This window comes from Lactuca sativa, chromosome 5 (assembly GCF_002870075.4).
Source record: "Lactuca sativa cultivar Salinas chromosome 5, Lsat_Salinas_v11, whole genome shotgun sequence".
NCBI lineage: Eukaryota > Viridiplantae > Streptophyta > Magnoliopsida > Asterales > Asteraceae > Lactuca > Lactuca sativa.
Window position 1 is genome coordinate 150,880,000 of NC_056627.2, and position 20,211 is coordinate 150,900,210.

The 20,211-nt window shown below is 37.6% G+C and overlaps 1 pseudogene; it reads right to left on the bottom strand.

Annotated features, from left to right (window-relative positions):
* Positions 1-990: 990 nt before the first annotated feature.
* Positions 991-20,211, bottom strand: part of LOC111882329 (mediator of RNA polymerase II transcription subunit 25-like) — a 36,965-nt pseudogene continuing 17,744 nt past the window's right edge.

Genomic DNA, 20,211 nt, shown 5'->3' on the forward strand with positions numbered 1-20,211 from the left:
TCATAAGGTTTCTCTCCGATTCATGAAAATGATGGTGAGGAAACACTTTCACTAAGTAGATTTTAGCTAGATAGCAACTGTGACATTTGCATTCTCAAAGTCATTAGTGGAGCGTGTGTGGTTTACCGGCACACTAACCTGAACTTGTGAGAACTGGCAAAAAGGACTAACCATTATGATTACGGCATCCCTCTTCATAATTGTTTAGACTCACAAGTGTGCTATCTAATGCATGATTTTGATGAAGTCTTATCAACACAATCTAGTATCAGAAATCTGAACTTTGGTAAGAAAGTCAATGAAGTATTGATTTCTAGAAGTCCAGTTGATTTATGGGTACATGTCAAAGCTAGTGGGAGCATAAGTGTTATGCTAATAATCATCATGTTAGTGGGAGCATGATAATTATGATAAGTATTGCAAGTTAGCAATGTTAATTATAGAAAAACAAAAGTTTCAATTGGGAAAGAGTTGTTTTGCTATAATTAAGGGAGAGGAAATTATACTTCATCTCAAATCTATAAGCTTAGATCGTGAGGTTTTAATCATTTAGTCAAGGATATATATGAATTTCATGTTGGAATGGCTCAACATAAGGAAATTCTGTATACGGGTCCATTATTTGCGTTCTAAAATTCGATTATGATTACGGCATTCCTTTTCATAATCTGAATTATGAGAACTTGGCAAATAGAAATGGAAATGTTATAGCAAAAGACTGGTTTAGTCTTTATGTGAGACATCATGAATCGTGTCCCATATGCTTCGGATATAGGATCGATTCCATGTACTATATTTATCCTTTCTAAAATTTTCCAAATGCCTGGGGCATTAAGAAGGGAAAAGATTTAGAACTGGATATGACAAAAAGGATTAAACAATTTTCAAGGACAATCTAAGGTTTACCAAAGATTGGTTGCTCAAGGACAGTTGGAAGTGTAGTGATAATTCTCGAAGGACCATATTGACATAGTCTGTAAGGAGGCAACTCTTGTTCAGAAGTGATAGTCAAAATGGAATCTGGAAATGTTTCAAAGTTAGAAATTATTCAATCTGTGTAAGATTAAGGAAACTTAATGCAAGAAGGATATTTCCAAGGAGTTGATCTCCTTTGGAATACTCTGTAATGATTGTTGCCAAGTCTTTGTGAGTTTGTGCATAATCGTTACAAGAGTATCAATGCATATAAGTTTAGAATCTAACAGATTTCAGTAAATGGCATGAATTTGGAATTCTCGCATTTGCAGTAAGGATTTGGGAGTGTGAAAAGAGAATCATTGAAGTTATGTTCAATTGATCTAGTTCACAAAGTAAAGATCATAGACAAACACAGTATGCATACTTGGTGTGTGGCATGACTAGTGTTTAAGAAAACATAGTGTACATGCTTGGAGCATGGGACAACTATTGTTTTAAATTCAAGAATAAAGTTGATAGCTGAAACAGTATACAATGAATAATGTGTAATCATGTGGTGATAAATAAAAGGTGTTTTATTTATGTTCAAAGGGTTGATACCATATTGGATTCAATTATTATTGTGTTTCATTTTGCATGTTTTGACTTCCCGAATAAACTGGGTTATTCTTCCAGAATGACTAAGTTATTCAAACCATCCACAGTCGGTCATATGTTGGAAGTAGATATGAATTAAGACTGTCATGGGTTGGCTTGTAGAGGTCTAAGGTGTTGGACAAAGGGCTACAACACTCATGAGTTCTCATAAGTTCTGAGTATTGGATTCAACCCGCGCTCATTGGAATCACTTCATGGATTTTATCACGAGTGATCATGAGACGATAATATCTTATATTCTTCAAACCTAGAGATATGAGTTGTTACTATGAGTTGATAGTACATTGATTGCACGAAAACGCATACGGTAACTCGGTGTTATAAAACGTGCCTTTGTGTATGATTCAACAAGTAGTAGAACAAGCCATATGAGTCGAAGTTTATCCGTTCCTTTTACCTTCGGGATGAAAGCGATATCTGTGGGCCCCTCGATGATTTGATGATGACAAATGGAAGTGCTCGGCCGGGCCAGGACTGATTTGATTTGTTCAATTAGTCAGTCGTCATAAATCAAAAATCGGGAAACAACAAATGGACAGAGAGAATGATTATAATCCATGTCTCAGTCCATATGATATCTAGAATGGAGGAATATATGATCCCTTATCTAATGGACAAGTCATTGACAAAGGATAGAGTTCACCGACAAGGTTAGAGTTCGACATCGGCTTTAAGAGCTACGATTGCCAGTTAGGTTTGAAGTCATACGCAATAATAGTTTTAGACTTATCCAAGTGGGAGACTGTTGGATTAATGTCTAAGTCCATAACTATATTTGGTATGTACTTGACCCGACCCGGCATGGTCCATTTGGGTTGCACTTCACCGACACAATTTATATGGATAATCTTTTGAGAATAGTATGTTTATGATTAATATTAATATATTATAAGTTCTAATATATTATTATGGAATCATATTATTTAATTAGTATTGATCAAGATTTAATTTATAATTAATTAAATGATCAAAAGGAACTAATTAAATATGGACTCTTATATATATGGAATGGGCCAAGTTCATTTAGGTTGGGCTAAGCTTTCATGGATAGTCCATGGAGTGTTTAACCCATGGATCCTAGGAAATGATAGGTCATGGGTATTAGGGTTTAACCCTAATCCTCCATACTATATAAAGATGTCCTTGGTTAGTGAAATGGGCACTAGTGTGGATACACTAAGAAGGGCTAGCCAATTTCACAAGAGAAAACCAAGTATCCATATTCTCTAAAGTATTCCAAGGTGTCTTGGTGATTTGTGATTCCACTTGAGGCTTCCACACTATTGGGGCAAAGCTCTTAAAGCTTGAAGACATCAAGCTACATCAAGAGGTATGTATTCTATCTTGTTACATTCATAGTTTTTGTATGCTAGATTAGGATAATACCTTGGATGTTCTTATTTGCATGTATAATAGAGAAAACATAGATCCAAGGTATTTAGGGTTGCATGTACACTTAGGAAGTGTTAGAATGCTCAAAACCCAACAACTACTTCATCTGCTAAACTAGCCTATGCAGAAAAAGTTTTCCTGAATTTCTAATAGGTCTGTGATGTTGCCTCATACCGACGACTGCTCTTCTGCTAATGCAATTAACACCCAAGACATAGCAAAATTCAGAAACATCGACAAAGAGTGAGCCTTGGTAAACCATTTTTAACCAATGAGGAGTAACCATCGCTACTCTTCCAAAAATTCAGAAGTCCAATAACTTACCTGACTTTCCAACCTATGAAACTATTCCAATATGCAGCCAAAATCACACTACTTCGCAACTCAACCAAATGAAACTCTTTTGACCCTGAATTATCTTGCTAGTACTACTATAAACAGATTTCTTGATCATTTATTGTTGCTAACAGAACCTTCTATTACTCTGGGATACAAAATCCCTTACCGCTTGCTATATCTGACCATTTCGCGCATGGTATCTGTTGGATTAATGTCTAAGTCCATAACTATAATTGGTAAGACTTGACCCGACTTGACCCGACATGGTCCATTTGGGTTACATGGCATCATGCATTTGGATAGACTATAATAAGAGAAATAACAAAAAGGTTTGTTAATATATTATAAGTTCTAATATATTAATAAGATTATTTAATTAGTATTGATCAAGAATTAATCAAGGATTAATTAAGTGATCAAAAGAAGACTAATTAAATATATGGGTTGATTGTGCATATCATCCATACTTGTATAGTGGGCTAATGCTCCATGGATTATCAAGTTGGGCTAAAACCCATAGGAGGCTCCATGGATGCTCCATGGTGTATTTGAACCCATGAATCCAAGGAAATGAAAAGCCATGACAATTAGGGTTCACCCTAATTGTCACTAACTATATAAGCATCTTATTGTTGACAAAATCGGCACTAGAGTATATGTGAAAGGGCTAGCTGATTTTATGAAGTTTGGATTTCTCTCTAATCTATTCCAAGTGTATTTGGTGTTGTGTGAACCATTTGAGGTGTCACACTTGGGGCACTAGGCACTCAAGCTTCATGAAGACATTCTACATCAAAGAGGTGTGTAATTCTAACTTGATATATTCATATGAATCAATGTTATTATGCTAGTTAGGATGAATACCTTAGAAAGTTCATATTTGCATGTATATTAGAGAAAACATAGATCCAAGGTATTTAGAGTTGCATGTACACTTAGGAGTGTTAGAATGCTCAAAACCCAACAGTGGTATCAGAGCCTAGGCTTGCTTTCTCTTATACTTGATGCAAATACACTTTTCAAAGCCAAGAAGCTGTATAGACAGAAAAAAGTCAACCCTTATACTTTATAATATTATAAGTTAATAATATTTATATATATATATATATATATATATATGTATAAGAGTAAAGTTAGTCTTACCGTTAGTAGGCCTCATTCACGAAGCCGGACTATAAGGGGGGTATAAGGTTACTGCCTATAAAATGACAGTTTAATGGGTGTCCACTCTCACCCACCGCTTCCATGACCGGTGGAAGGTTGTTAGCCAAACGGGTAGGACAAGGACTATAATTCTCCTCTCATTACAAGTATTAATGATAAATACTAAGTAACTAAACCTTTTATAAATACCCAATCTTAGTTACTTAGGAAAAAGTGAATAAGGTGCTAATCCATGAAATTACACTTTGCACTTTGTTTAAGTCGGTTAGTGGAGCGTGTGTGGTTAACTGGCACACGCTCATGGAAACCTGTTGTGCATTACATAAAGGCCCTACACCAACACATGGCGTGGGTTTGATTATGATCCTCAACTGTTAAACCAAATACAAAAAGCATGTCAGAAGAATAAAACTAGGTCTAGATGAAACTTCAAAAGAGGTTGATCCACCACATTACATAAAGGCCCTCCACTACCTTAAGAAACATTTGTAGAAAAACTACTTCTTCAGGACTAAGGTTGCCTACATAAACGGTTGTGTACTGTGGATTATCTCAAGGGCATCACTATCACTTTGCTCTTTAGTATCCTCTGCAAAACAAAACAAAAAATATATATCAAAAAATTATATTTTTTTATAGTTTTATATTATAATTATGCCTAAATGATCCTGCCCGATGATCCTACCCAACAAAAAAGCACACAAACATGATTAATGACTAATACAGTGTATTCACAAATCCTAACTAAATTGACTTTATTTAACCCTTTGTAGATTCTAACTACTAATACTAATTTCTTATTGCTAAAAAGAAAAAGAAAAAGAAAAAAAGTCACCTGTTCTTTTAATTCTAGAATATTTAAACATGCAATCAAAATCCCAAGAGCAACATCCATCGTAGAGGCAAGTTCATTTTCAAATATTCTATCTCTATCGGGACGTGCAGCTATTTTGTAATTAAAAACTTCCTGTTTTAAAGCATTCCAATTAGTCAGAGTAGAAGTGTTTGTGAAGGCAACTGATTCATTGCCTGAAAAACTAGGAAATCTAATTTTCCCACATAATACCTGGAATTTAAAATTAAATAAATAAATATTTAAAGGAAAACTGAAGAGGGAAACAATATATGACAAAAAAAAATTGGTAAAGCTTACTTGTTGTTCATGTGATCTTGAGATATAAGTCGCACTATTTGCATTGTTGGTGGCCAATTTGCTGCAAGCCTAAGAGAGAAGGGTATTTTAGGTATTTCAATAATAATCAGAGTCAAACATTTTGCTTAAATACTATGTGATGTCATGTCATGGGTGACTTACGATTCAGAAGTCGATGCACTCCGGTACCCCTTACATTTTTTTACAAATCAAAATTAAATTAAATAATATATTTAAACTTACTTCTAATCTTGTACTAAATACAGGCTAACCTTGTCTCTGACCGGATAAATTCCCCTGCATCATTTATCTCACACTTATATTATTCCAATTTCCAAATAAATGATTAATCATAAATTTATAAAAATAATGTTCCAAATGGGAATATTGGTTATTATATTTATATTTATACCTCCCAGACTTTGACATATTTTGACTGTGCTGATTGTAATGCACCAGTTGATTGTTGGGTGAGACCAACATTAGCTGCCGAAGCAAAAGAACCAGGTACAGTTGTAGTTGACATTGCCATTGATGGAATCACTGATTGCCCAGATGAGATTACGATTTGGGCAACCAGAATTGTGGATGCCATTCCGCTTGATATCATGTTGGACATATGCACGGCCATGGGATTTGGTATTCCCATGGATGTTCCTCCAGCAATTGCTGCTTGGTTGATGATCCTTGCTTGTGATAGGTTGTTGAGAATGTTGTGATTTACAGTGACAGCTGGACGTATAGGTGGCTGTATATTACTCACAATTGGCTTCATATCTTGGATTCCATCATTAATTGATAACATTTCTTGTGAAACTAACAATGGTGATGACATTTGCATGGGTGGTGTAGGACGTGGGACAGGTGGCACATGTTGGAATGATGGGGCAAGTATAGGCACCGATACAGGTGGCATTGAAGTAACCGTTGTTGGCTCCTGAAATTTTTCAAAAATCAACAAAATACCCTTTTCTGTTTTCTGAAAAAATAAAAGGTTTTCAATGGGACTTACAACTTTCACGGTTGCAGGAGGAATGTTTCCTACAGGAACTGGTTGTATATTCATCATAGGTTCATTTGATGTATATCAAAAAAATACAAATTGTTTATGTTAACTAAAATCAAATGATATAAACATGAATTTGAAACAAAACCTGGTGGAATTGAAGATGGAGGGGGGCTGAAACATGAGGAATTGAAGTTGCATCTACTTTTATAGGACTTTCAGAGGGCAAATTTGTAATTCCTGGTCGACATAAAGCAGCACGAGCCTCCATGAATGTTTCTGAAATGAGTACAAGATAATGTGGATTTTTCACAATAACAATTGTAGGATCAGCTGCTGAAGGGATCCTTTTTCTCTATAAAATCAAATATAATTATTAATATAAGGAATATATTATATAATAAAATAAGAAACTTACTAAAAAAATAAAATGTAATCATTAATTACTGCATTATAGACTACTTTGAGTTTCGGAAGCTGTTTCGGGCATATAACTGATAAAGAAACGGAACACTGCTACGAAAAATTCATATAGGTGTAAAAACATTTAACATTAATTAAATATCTATGTATAAATTTATTTATTAATAGTTTAATACCTGAGAAAATGCTTTAGCTATAGTTTCAGCATCTGATAAACAACTTTCTGATTGTGCTTCATTGTTATCAGTTGGTTCTATTTTTTGCATTGGGAGTTGATAAACTACTGTTGGAAGTGGATAAGGATTACTTGCAGCAACAAGTATGCAATGTATTTGAACACCTAAATTGTAGCTTCATTTGTTTCTTCTATTCCAACAACTCTTATATACGGTTGTCAAATAGCAACTACTCCTTTGTGACTAGATCAAAACAGAAAAAAGATTGCAGATTTAGCTATATTCAAAATGTATGAAAGTTAAATGTTATTGGTGAATAGATAAAGTGAAAGTATTATGATGTTTGAAATATGCTGTAAAATCCCATTATAGTCAATCTTGTACCAGGCACAATTGTTTGTACAAGTTGTCTGTCTACAGATAAAGGCATGTTCCTTGGTAGCTCACCGGTTGGGACATCCTAAGATTTAAAAACAGGCCAAAAAGTTTTTTTTACCACTTAGAAAATCTTTAATGACTTTTTGTATTAAAAAGATTCAACATTTTAGGGCATATTGACAACTTTTGCATTTATTTACTTATTTTCATTTACCCCTTCATCATATGAAAATTTTAATGCTTTATTATTTTTTGACTAAGTAATCTATTTTGTTAGTTATACAAAATGAAAAATGAACATTTTATTAACATACCAGATCTTTATTATATTTTTTACTAATTAATCTATTTTGTTAGATATATAAAATAATAATAAACATTTTATTAACATACAAAACCTTTTATTAATTCTTTTCCTAATTAATATATATATATATATATATATATATATATATATATATATATATATATATATATATATATATATATATATATACATGTTTATCTGTATCAGACGACTATGAAAGAAAACTGAAAACAAATATTAGATCTAGTTTTGAAGGGATACTCTTACGAAGGAAAACTGAAAACATATATATATATATATATATATATATATATATATATATATATATATATATATATATATATATATATATATATATATATGTTTTCAGTTTTCCTTCGTAAGAGTATCCCTTCAAAACTAGATCTAATATTTGTTTTCAGTTTTCTTTCATAGTCGTCTGATACAGATAAACATGTAATTCTTGATTTTAGTTCTAAGCTTCATTGCTATTCCATCAAACACGTTATTTTTTTTATAATTTTGTAACTAATAAACAAAAAATACATTAATTTGAAAGAAAAATGTTCATACAAAAAACACATTAAGATGATTACCTGTTTCTTTAGTAACTTCCAGCAAGTTTTTTATGAATATCAGCCATGTCACTCAAAACACCCAATTCCATACCCTTTAAGTACCTGTAGCAGAAACTAACTCCAAAAAATGAAAAACATTCTTTTTTAAGAACGACACTATATTAAAATAAAAAACCAAAACCATCGGGAAGCTGCAAATTACAAAAAGGTAAACAGAAAAATAAGAGAAAAAAAACTAATACAACACCATATAAGTCCAAGGAGAACTACACAATTACAAACTCCCTGCTGTAGGTGATAAGCCCAGATGAGATGCCATCAGGAACACCACCATATAATATTAGAGGGGAAATATCACTCCAACAAAGCTCCAAATGCAAAATCAATAACAAACTAGGCCCAAACAACCTTCAAAACAGCTCCAAGGGCGAAAATGTCATAAAATGGCAAGAGACAGCAGTGTGCCATGTATGAACTGCAAAATAAACACAAAATCTTTGAAGCTAGTACCTGGAGAGGATATCCATAAATAGAAAAACCATAACAGATAAGTAACAATCCCAAGGGTATAATGGACCAAACTCGAAATAAGTTTATATCTATCCCTGACATGACGTTGAAGTTTTCAACCTTGATTGTCAATACCAAGCATATCACTGGAACTTTGTGTTGTTGGATCAATGTATATCAGGAACTGCAAAAACAGGAACCAAAGAAAAACATGTGAATACATACCCAGAGAAAAGATAAAAATGCATTCTATCATAGACCCAATTAGCACTTGAGTATCATAAAGAGTACTCATACCAACAGACTCTAAACCCTTGCCAATTGTGATAGTTACACGCTCCAAACACACACACACACACACACACCAAGATACACTTCATCTGACCCCCTTCCCCCTCCCGGCCCACACCCACCCATAGACCTGGAGATTTGAAGACAGATTGAAAAATCCCTATCAAAGCCCATAGGGAAGAAAAAGAAAAGTAATCAAGTTACACATTACAAGCACCGAAGGTGATTGACCCCAAACTAACTAATCTAATTTGTGCCTTTTTGCCCTATGTTTAATGCAGTAAAATAAACATAACTTAATATCATCCAGCAGTTTTGGGAAATATATCTTTATTTTCCTAAAAATCACATCGTTCTTTGCAACCCAGACTATCCAAAGCACAGTTCCAACAAACGCATCAGTTACTTTCCTTATAGTTCTACTGTACTAAATTTAGAATAAGATTTTGTAGGAAAAGCTTTGTTTCAAGCGAAATGCATCTTTATGAGTTTTAATACCATCATTATATCACCGAAAGTTTTAAGTATCATAAACACAGGAGGGAAAGCAAAAATAGTTGATTAAGTTCAGTTTTATCAAGTCTATGTGACCATTTTTTCATTACCTGCATATGATTCGCTTCTCATGTACTTCTTTATGTGGGGAAGATGCAGGGCACCATTTGATGTTTGTGCTTTATCTCAATTTCTTCTTCGTTACCTGCATTTTCCCAAAGAAATGATATCAACAGCGTTGTGCTTTACCTCAATTTTATAAATATATTTTATAAAATTGGTTTCATGAATCAATCCTGGGAATCAAATAAAGAAGAAGAGGGCCGGTGGTGATGGAAGAAAAAACGATCGATTGAAGACATTGAGATTGAAGATAGTTGAAGAGGTCTGAGGATAAAAATATCAAGAAAATTTACCTAAAACTTTGAATCAACAATCCAATGAAATCAAACCGGAAGGTGAAGAAGGTGCGACTTCATCCAAGTTCTCATCATCATCATCTGAATCATTTAGGGATTTAAATTTGGGTTTTCCTATTAGGCGTTTTAGGGATGATGTGCTAGGGTTTTTCCAGGATGCTGATGTCGGTAGGTTTTAAAATCAAATTGAATCATCGGGGATTTATATGAATGACTGAAATATGAAGCAACGATTTTCATGTTGAACTGCTTTAGATCTTCCATATCTGCAAGATACACATGAATAGGTATCATGAACCATTTGTCACACCCCCAAACCTGAACGGCGGAAACGTTCGGGGGCGGATGACTTCATGTGGTAGCGTAACAAATGAATACATAGTAAAGAAAGCAATACAACCATCATATATATAATTGAAAGTTTACATTTGTCAAAAGTTACATGTTCAAAACTCAATTACAATATGATGTCAAAATACGAGATTAAACTGGCGCCGCAACATCTCTTCATCAAAAGCGAAATGAATACCTGAAATTACTGATTTCCTGGGACATACAAGTAATTTTGAAAGAGTAGATCAACATTTAAGCTGGTGAATTTCATAAGTATTTAAGTGACAATGTTTAACTGAAATGAAATGTTTTATCTTTGTTTGTTTGTGTTTAGAAAATCCTATATTTTCTACTAGTATAAAAGTAGCCTTCACTCAAGACCAATGTTTGTTTCCAAAATGTATGTAAATGTAAAATAACCAATGAGTTTGAAAATCTTGTAAATCAATGCATTTTTAATACCCCTTGTGAGTTTTATAACCATACTATTGACTCTGAATGCCTATACACAATGTTCTTCAGGCGTTGGAATGTTATGACGTTTGTCACCCCAAACGGTGGACTGCAGCTAACAGTCAGGGCGCGGGTTTGTCAAGCCCGTATAGATCTATACACAAACACCACGCTCCCCCTCCAAGGGATTCTGGTATATAATACAGGACTTGAAATGTGTACTCGAACGTACATGAAGTTAGTGTCTCACAAATCCGTGGTATAAAAACAGATCTACTTGATAAAATGTTACGTTTGTTCTTGTATACGAAAGTAAACTTCTTGAAATATGCGTTTTCTAGTACATAAGAGTTAGAAATCTGTTCGTAAAACTATACCTATTATAGTTTCCAAAAAGCGTGTCTTGTTTGTTTAGAAATATTGAGAAAAGGAATCACTTGTTTATGAAAGTATAGATTTTTGGTGTAGAGTCTAGGATAGACAAGAAAAATCTAAGAACAGTTTAGTTTATACGTGCATTACAACAACATTATATTTTAAAAGGTAAAATGCTATTGTGACATATGTTGTATATATATAAAAGTTCCTTTAAATGTTTATAAATCGCATGTGATTTGAATATATAACAGTATATAAAAGAGTTTCTTTATGTAACACATGATAATACTCGTGTGTTTTACTTGTAATCCCCCCCTTGAAAGCATATAAAAGTATTTAGAATAATTAAAAAGGTTGATTAAGGGGTATGAAACTCACTTGAAAGTTTTGGAGATAGCGAGATGGAAAACCGGGCAGAGTTTCGTCTCGGGAAACGGATTTTCCTCGGGATTCTCGGGAATCTCGGGAGCAAAATCGACCTTCGGGACTTGAGCCAAAAAGACCAGAGCTTCGGGTTTGAACGGACACGGAAAACGAGGAAATGTTGAGAGAGAGAGAAGAGAATTGAACCCTTTCTTTGGAAACCCTCGCATCCTATTTATAGTAAGGCTGGTCTGCCTCGGTACGCGGGGCGTACGCCCGTACGCAGCGCGTATGCGTACGTCATGCCTGACCGAAGCCTCGACTGCCTCGGTTCGGATGGGATGGGTTGCTGGGTACGCGGGTCGGATGGGACGTCGGGTCGGACGGGTCGGGGCTTCGGACGGGTCGGATGGGTCGGTTTCTTCGGATAGCGCGACGTGGACGATCAGAGGCCAATCCTCTCGGTTACGCGGGGCGTATAGGGGTACGCAGCGCGTACATCGGCTGAGAACGCTGAGTCCCCTTCGGATAATATCCGAATTTTGATTTAAATAAATAATTAATTTATTTAATAAACTTCAAAAATTCATATCTTCTTCATACGAACTCCGTTTTCGATGGTCTTTATATCCTCGCGTAGGTGAGACTACGCTCTACAACTTTCGTTTAGACTCCGTCGGCAAATTCCGAAATTATTTTATTATTATTTATTAAAAATCCATCGTGTTTAAGGAATTTCTTAGAAAATTCATAACTTCTTTATCTGATGTCGGTTTTTGCCAGACTTTTTACCGTTGGAATACCATTGTCGAGACCTTCGATTCTCGTTTAGGTCATTCCGGCCAAAAGTCGCTCGATCTCCGATTCGAGTTTTTAGCTGTCAGTTGCTAAGCCGAACTTGGAAAATCATAACTTCGCTATATGAAGTCGGATTTGGGCGTTCTTTTTACGTACGATCATGGTTCAAAGACATTTAATCATAGAAGGAAATTAAGTAGAACTTATTTGTACATTTTATTATGAACGTAACTTTTTATTATTCAGAAGTGGTTACAATACTTGACCCATTTTGGTCGTTACGAAGAGTTGAAATATCGGGTTGTCACATCATCCCCCCGTTAGAGAGAATTTCATCCCGAAATTTAAAGTAGTAAAGATACTAGTGAATATGAAAGAGATGAGGGTACTTTTGTTTCATCTGATCTTCGCGTTCCCATGTGAATTCGGGTCCCCGCTTGGCGTTCCAGCGAACCTTCACGATGGGTATGCGACTTTGTTTTGTTTGTTTGACCTCTCGGTCCATGATTTCTACTGGTTCTTCCACAAAGTTGAGGCTCTCGTTGATCTCGATCTCGTCGAGTGGAATAACAAGAGTCTCGTCGGACAGGCACTTTTTCAAGTTTGAGACGTGGAAGGTTGGATGGATGTTACTAAGTTCGCGCGGTAGGTTAAGCTTGTAAGCCACAGGGCCGATTCTGGCAAGAATCTCGAAAGGCCCTATGTATCTTGGATTTAGTTTCCCACGCTTTCCAAATCGTATTAAACCCTTCCACGGTGAGACCTTTAATAAGACGTGGTCTCCTACCTGGAATTCCAAAGGTTTCCTCCTTTGGTCAGCGTAGCTTTTCTGTCGGTCTCTTGAGGCTTTCAATCGTTCACGAATCTGAACGATCTTCTCTGTTGTTTCACGTATGATCTCTGGACCTGTGAGAGTGCTTTCAGGAACTCTTCCTCTAGCTAACTGGGTATCGCCAACTTCAGTCCAGCACAGAGGGGATCTGCACTTTCGACCATAGAGGGCTTCAAACGGAGCAACCTTTATGCTTGTATGATAACTATTGTTGTATGAAAATTCGACAAGGGGTAAGTGAATATCCCATGCCTTTCCAAAGTCAATCACGCAGGCTCTCAGCATGTCTTCTAGAGTTTGTATTGTTCTCTCACTTTGTCCGTCTGTCTGTGGGTGGTAGGCTGTACTCATGTCTAGCCTAGTTCCCAGGGAACTTTGTAGTGACTGCCAGAATCTTGAGGTGAATCTACTATCTCGATCGGAGATAATGGATATCGGAACACCATGCAGTCGCACTACTTCCCTTAAGTAAGTTCTTGTAAGCTTCTCCATTTTGTCAGTCTCCTTGATGGGTAGGAAATGCGCGGATTTGGTCAGTCTGTCGACAATGACCCATATGGTATCGAGTCCACTTGTCGTCTTGGGTAACTTGGTTATGAAATCCATAGTAATCTGCTCCCATTTCCATTCCGGTATCTCTGGTTGTTGTAGTAGTCCTGACGGTTTCTGATACTCGACCTTAACCTTAGCGCAAGTAAGACATTTACTCACGAAGGTAGCAATTTCTGCTTTCATGTTAGGCCACCAGTATAGTTTCTTAAGATCCAGATACATTTTATCTGAACCCGGGTGAACGGAATATCTTGAGTTGTGAGCCTCGGTCATGACTACGTTTCTGAAACCACCATGATTTGGGGTCCAGATTCGGTCCATGAGATAGTAGGCTCCGCCACCCTTGACTTCTAAATTCTTCTCCATTCCTCGCAGGGATTCACCCGCCACATTTTCAGGTTGCAAAGCTTCTATTTGTGCTTCCTTAATTTGTGTGGATAAGTGGGAATGGATAGTCATGGTCAGAGATTTGACCCTCCGACCAGTGTATTCCTTTCGACTGAGCGCATCGGCTACTACGTTGGCCTTGCCAGGGTGATAACGAATTTCGCATTCGTAGTCATTCAGTAACTCGACCCATCGTCGTTGTCGCATGTTGAGTTCCTTCTGATCGAAAATGTGTTGAAGGCTCTTGTGATCGGTGAAAATAGTACTCTTTGTTCCGTATAAGTAGTGCCTCCAGATCTTCAGAGCAAATACCACTGCTCCTAATTCGAGATTGTGTGTCGTATAGTTCACTTCGTGTGTCTTAAGCTGTCGGGAGGCATAAGCGATAACCTTCCCTCTCTGCATAAGAACACAACCAAGTCCTTGATTTGAAGCATCGCAATACACTACGAAGTCTTCTATCCCTTCGGGGAGGGATAGTATCGGTGCGGTGCACAAGGCCTGCTTTAGTGTCTGGAATGCCTTCTCTTGTTTTGCTTCCCAGTCAAAGGCCACACCTTTCTGGGTTAATGAAGTAAGGGGTTTCGCAATGCTCGAAAATTTCTTTATGAATCTGCGATAGTAGCCAGCTAGACCTAGAAATTGACGAATTTCTGTAGGTGTCTTTGGTGCCGACCAGTTCTCAATAGCCTTAATTTTGGAGGGGTCTACGTGTATACCTTCCTCGCTAACAACGTGACCTAAAAATTCGACTCTTCGAATCCAAAATTCTCATTTAGAGAACTTCGCATAGAGTTTCTCCGTTCGCAGTGTTTCTAGGACTTTTCGTAGGTGATGACTATGCTCTTCCTCACTTTGAGAGTAGATAAGTATATCATCGATAAAGACGATGACGAATTGATCCAAGTAAGGGCGGCATACCCTATTCATTAGGTCCATAAATACTGCTGGTGCATTGGTTAATCCGAACGGCATCACCACGAATTCATAGTGTCCATAACGAGTTCGGAAGGCTGTCTTTGGACTGTCCCCCTCTAGAACTGGTAATTGGTGATATCCGGATCGCAGGTCTATTTTGGAGAAGTAGCTCGCCCCTTGAAGTTGATCGAATAGGTCGTCGATACGGGGTAGAGGATAGCGGTTCTTGACAGTAAGTTTGTTCAGCTCTCTGTAGTCGATGCACATACGGAACGATCCGTCTTTCTTCTTTACAAACAAGACCGGTGCTCCCCCAGGTGAGAAACTTGGTCTTATGAATCCTTTGTGAAGGAGTTCATTAAGTTGACTGGAAAGTTCCTGCATCTCTGCTAGTGCAAGACGATAAGGCGACTTCGCTACTGGGGTAGCTCCTGGAATTAAGTCGATTCTGAACTCGACTTGGCGTTGCGGTGGTAATCCTGGCAGTTCTTCTGGAAAGATATCGGGAAAGTCACGTACTACCGAGATGCTCTTGATGTCCTTCAGTTCTTGACTTGTATCGACGATGTGCGCTAGGAATGCTCGACAATCCTTCCGCAAGCACTTTCGAGCTTGGATGCACGAAATGATGCGAAGGTTTGCACTAGATTTGTCGCCGTAGATAACTAATGTTTCGTTGTTTGGGAGGTTAAGACGGACTACTTTCTCAAAGCACATGATGTCGGCGCGAAGAAGACTCAACCAATCCATGCCGACTATGACGTCGAAACTTTTAATTTGAACCGGCATGAGATTGATTGGGAAAGAATGGCCGTCTAATGTTAACGTACAGCCCATGTATATGCAATTTGTGTTTTCGGTTTTTCCATTGGCCATCTCTACAGTGAATGAATTTTCTAACTTGCTAGGTTTAGGTTTAAGTAAATGAATAAAGTTTTGACTCACGAAGCTTCTCTCCGCTCCACTATCGAATAATATGCACGCGTATGAATTATCGAGAAGGAACGTACCAGCAACTATAGTTGGGTCAGCTATAGCTTCGTCGTGGCCTATTGCCAAAACTCGTCTCACACCTCCGGTGCCTGCTGCCTTAGGACAGTTTCTCTGGTAGTGGCCCACCTCGCCACAACCGTAGCAAGCCTGCCCTACACCCGCACCGGGAACTTGAGTGATCGGCTTTGCGGGTTCCTTGCAGAAACGGGCTGTGTGCCCTTTCGCGCTGCAGTTGGCGCACTGCATATTTCGACAAGGTCCATGGTGGTGGTAATTGCATTTGGTGCACTTTGGGAGGTTGCCTATATAGGGCTTTGTTGGGTAGGTATTTGTAAGGGCTGTAGTAGGTACCATGGCAGCATTTACTGACACCAGTTGTTTCTTTGCGGATTCTTGGGAAGACCCACCCTTCCCTTTAATCCATGCTCTCTTCCTGCCATTGTTGTTGTTGTAGTTGTTGTTTGCTTTCTGTGGTGCCGGTGCAGAAGTGGTTGAGTTCTGATGACCTCCGTAGTCGATCAGAGATTGTGCCAGTTCCTTAGCACTTTCAAAGGTGTCAGGTTTAGAAGCTAACACGCTTGATCGCATTTGGGGCATCAGTCCCCAGATGTACCTTTCTATCTTCTTGCTCTCGGGAGCAATCATATCTGGACAAAGGATTGCCAGTTCGTAGAATCTGTTGGTATAAGTAGCGATGTCGGTACCCACCATTCTGAGAGTCCATAGCTCGTGTTCAAGCTTTTGAATTTCTCCCCGTGGGCAGTATTCTCTCATCATCATGGCCTTCAAGCTCTCCCAGCTTATGGAGTTTGCCACGATTAGGGTAAGTACTTTAACGTGGCCATTCCACCAAGTTAAGCTTTATCGAGAAGGGTGAAAGTTGCAAATTTGACCTTGCTGTGCTCGGGGCAGGAGCAGATTTCAAAGACTGCCTCCGTCCTTTCAATCCACTGCCTTAGGGCCATCACACCACCAGTACCATAAAACATCCGGGGCTTGGCATTAGTGAAGTCCTTATAGGTGCATTCTCGAGGTGGTCCATGACTCTCGCCATGGTTGGATGGGTGTGTGCCAGATCCCGAGCCATTAGCACTTGAGTTATTGATCTGTGACATGGCGGCTGCCACCGCTGCGGTGACTGCTGCTTGAAACATTACAGCATCAAATTGGGGTGGTGGAGGTGGTGGTGGTATAGGTGCTTCCTCACCGTTGTTTCGCCTTGGATTCCTACGCGGAGGCATCCGTCAACTATAGATTGAAAAGACAAGGATAAGAATTTCATAGAATGGAAAATGTAGGTGTCTCATGAACTAAATCGCTATAGTTCAACAACATATCATAGTATGAGTCTTAAAATAGAAGAATGAAAGTTATTTGTAAGACTGAAGGTATGAAACAAGTATTTGGGTTCACAATGACCATTCAAGGTTCGAACGAAATACTCAACATAGTAGTAATAGTGCCACTTATATTAATATAAAAGTTGTTACAATGATCATGAAAATTTGACCCCTATAAGGGTCTCCGATTACAAAGTTCGAGAAATTTAAAGACTTTTAGCCGAGGTCCTAAGCTATAACAAAATTTGAGTCCTAGACAAGCACTACTTGCGTCGAAGGTTGCGCTTGGAGCTTGACTCCGTATCAGATTGCTTTGACTCCATTAGACGCCTATCGAAAGCGGCTTCTTGTTCCCTTAGTTCGGCGAGGGCTGCAATCATTTGCGCTTGGAACGCTTCGGCTTGGAATTGGGCGTTGTCTTGCATCTTGTCCAGCCTACGGATGTCAGAAGTGTGAACCTGTACTTCCACGTTGATATCCCGGAGTCGACTAGCTTGTACTCCAGACTGATAGGACTGATTGGCTAACTTACCCACCATTACCGGGAGTGCTCGATCAGCCGAACCTCCGCCGCGGACATCATAGAAGTCCCGGCACATGCCGTAGGGAGGGCATAGGTTTTGTTGTTGGCTCCAATGGTGGAGGTGACTTCCCCAGACGGGAATCGGTCCTTGAAAGTTCCTTACGAAGACGGGAGGCTGAATGGGTGGTGGATTGATAACTTCCGGCTCTGAGTCGGTACCGGAGTCATCACCCACTTCTATGGGTTCCTCGTCCTCTTCGGGATCATCTTCGATCCATCCTCCGTTGCCTTGGTTGGGAAAGTAGGGGTCGCCAGGGTGGTGAAATCCAGCCATTTGACTGTACGAGAAATAGGGTTATAAGAATTGAGTAAAGTCGGAACATGTAAAACATGTAAGTTTAACTAGTTTAGATAGCAAATACTCCTATAGTATTTAAGTTCTTGTGTTTGATTCTTGTAATGGTTTGGTAAGTTTTGACTTGTCGCTTACTACGATCATTCCTCGATATACGTTAGTCCAATCTTGGGCAAATATAGTTGATCACGCTATATTTGTCCAAAATCTGATTACATATATCGAGTCTCAATCGTAGTGTCAACTTGTCTAAATACTTGTATAGTTATATAACATGAAAATAATTTGTGGTATGCATGTAAGTGTACTTAAATGAATTATCAATTTAAGTTGAACGAAATGCTGCTTAAGTGTAAAAAGAAAATTTGTTTTGTCAGAGAGTATTAGTCCCTTAAGCATTTATAGTTTGTATATCTTATGTGGTTCGATATACTTAGTTCACTATAAACATTGCTCTGATACCAATCTGTCACACCCCCAAACCTGAACGGCGGAAACGTTCGGGGGCGGATGACTTCATGTGGTAGCGTAACAAATGAATACATAGTAAAGAAAGCAATACAACCATCATATATATAATTGAAAGTTTACATTTGTCAAAAGTTACATGTTCAAAACTCAATTACAATATGATGTCAAAATACGAGATTAAACTGGCGCCGCAGCATCTTTTCATCAAAAGCGAAATGAATACCTGAAATTACTGATTTCCTGGGACATACAAGTAATTTTGAAAGAGTAGATCAGCATTTAAGCTGGTGAATTTCATAAGTATTTAAGTGACAATGTTTAACTGAAATGAAATGTTTTATCTTTGTTTGTTTGTGTTTAGAAAATCCTATATTTTCTACTAGTATAAAAGTAGCCTTCACTCAAGACCAATGTTTGTTTCCAAAATGTATGTAACTGTAAAATAACCAATGAGTTTGAAAATCTTGTAAATCAATGCATTTTTAATACCCCTTGTGAGTTTTATAACCATACTATTGACTCTGAATGCCTATACACAACGTTCTTCAGGCGTTGGAATGTTATGACGTTTGTCACCCCAAACGGTGGACTGCAGCTAATAGTCAGGGCGCGGGTTTGTCAAGCCCGTATGGATCTATATACAAACACCACGCTCCCCCTCCAAGGGATTCTGGTATATAATACAGGACTTGAAATGTGTACTCGAACGTACATGAAGTTAGTGTCTCACAAATCCGTGGTATAAAAACAGATCTACTTGATAAAATGTTACGTTTGTTCTTGTATACGAAAGTAAACTTCTTGAAATATGCGTTTTCTAGTACATAAGAGTTAGAAATCTGTTCGTAAAACTATACCTATTATAGTTTCCAAAAAGCGTGTCTTGTTTGTTTAGAAATATTGAGAAAAGGAATCACTTGTTTATGAAAGTATAGATTTTTGGTGTAGAGTCTAGGATAGACAAGAAAAATCTAAGAACAGTTTAGTTTATACGTGCATTACAACAACATTATATTTTAAAAGGTAAAATGCTATTGTGACATATGTTATATATATATAAAAGTTCCTTTAAATGTTTATAAATCACATGTGATTTGAATATATAACAGTATATAAAAGAGTTTCTTTATGTAACACATGATAATACTCGTGTGTTTTACTTGTAATCCCCCCCTTGAAAGCATATAAAAGTATTTAGAATAATTAAAAAGGTTGATTAAGGGGTATGAAACTCACTTGAAAGTTTTGGAGATAGCGAGATGGAAAACCGGGCAGAGTTTCGTCTCGGGAAACGGATTTTCCTCGGGAT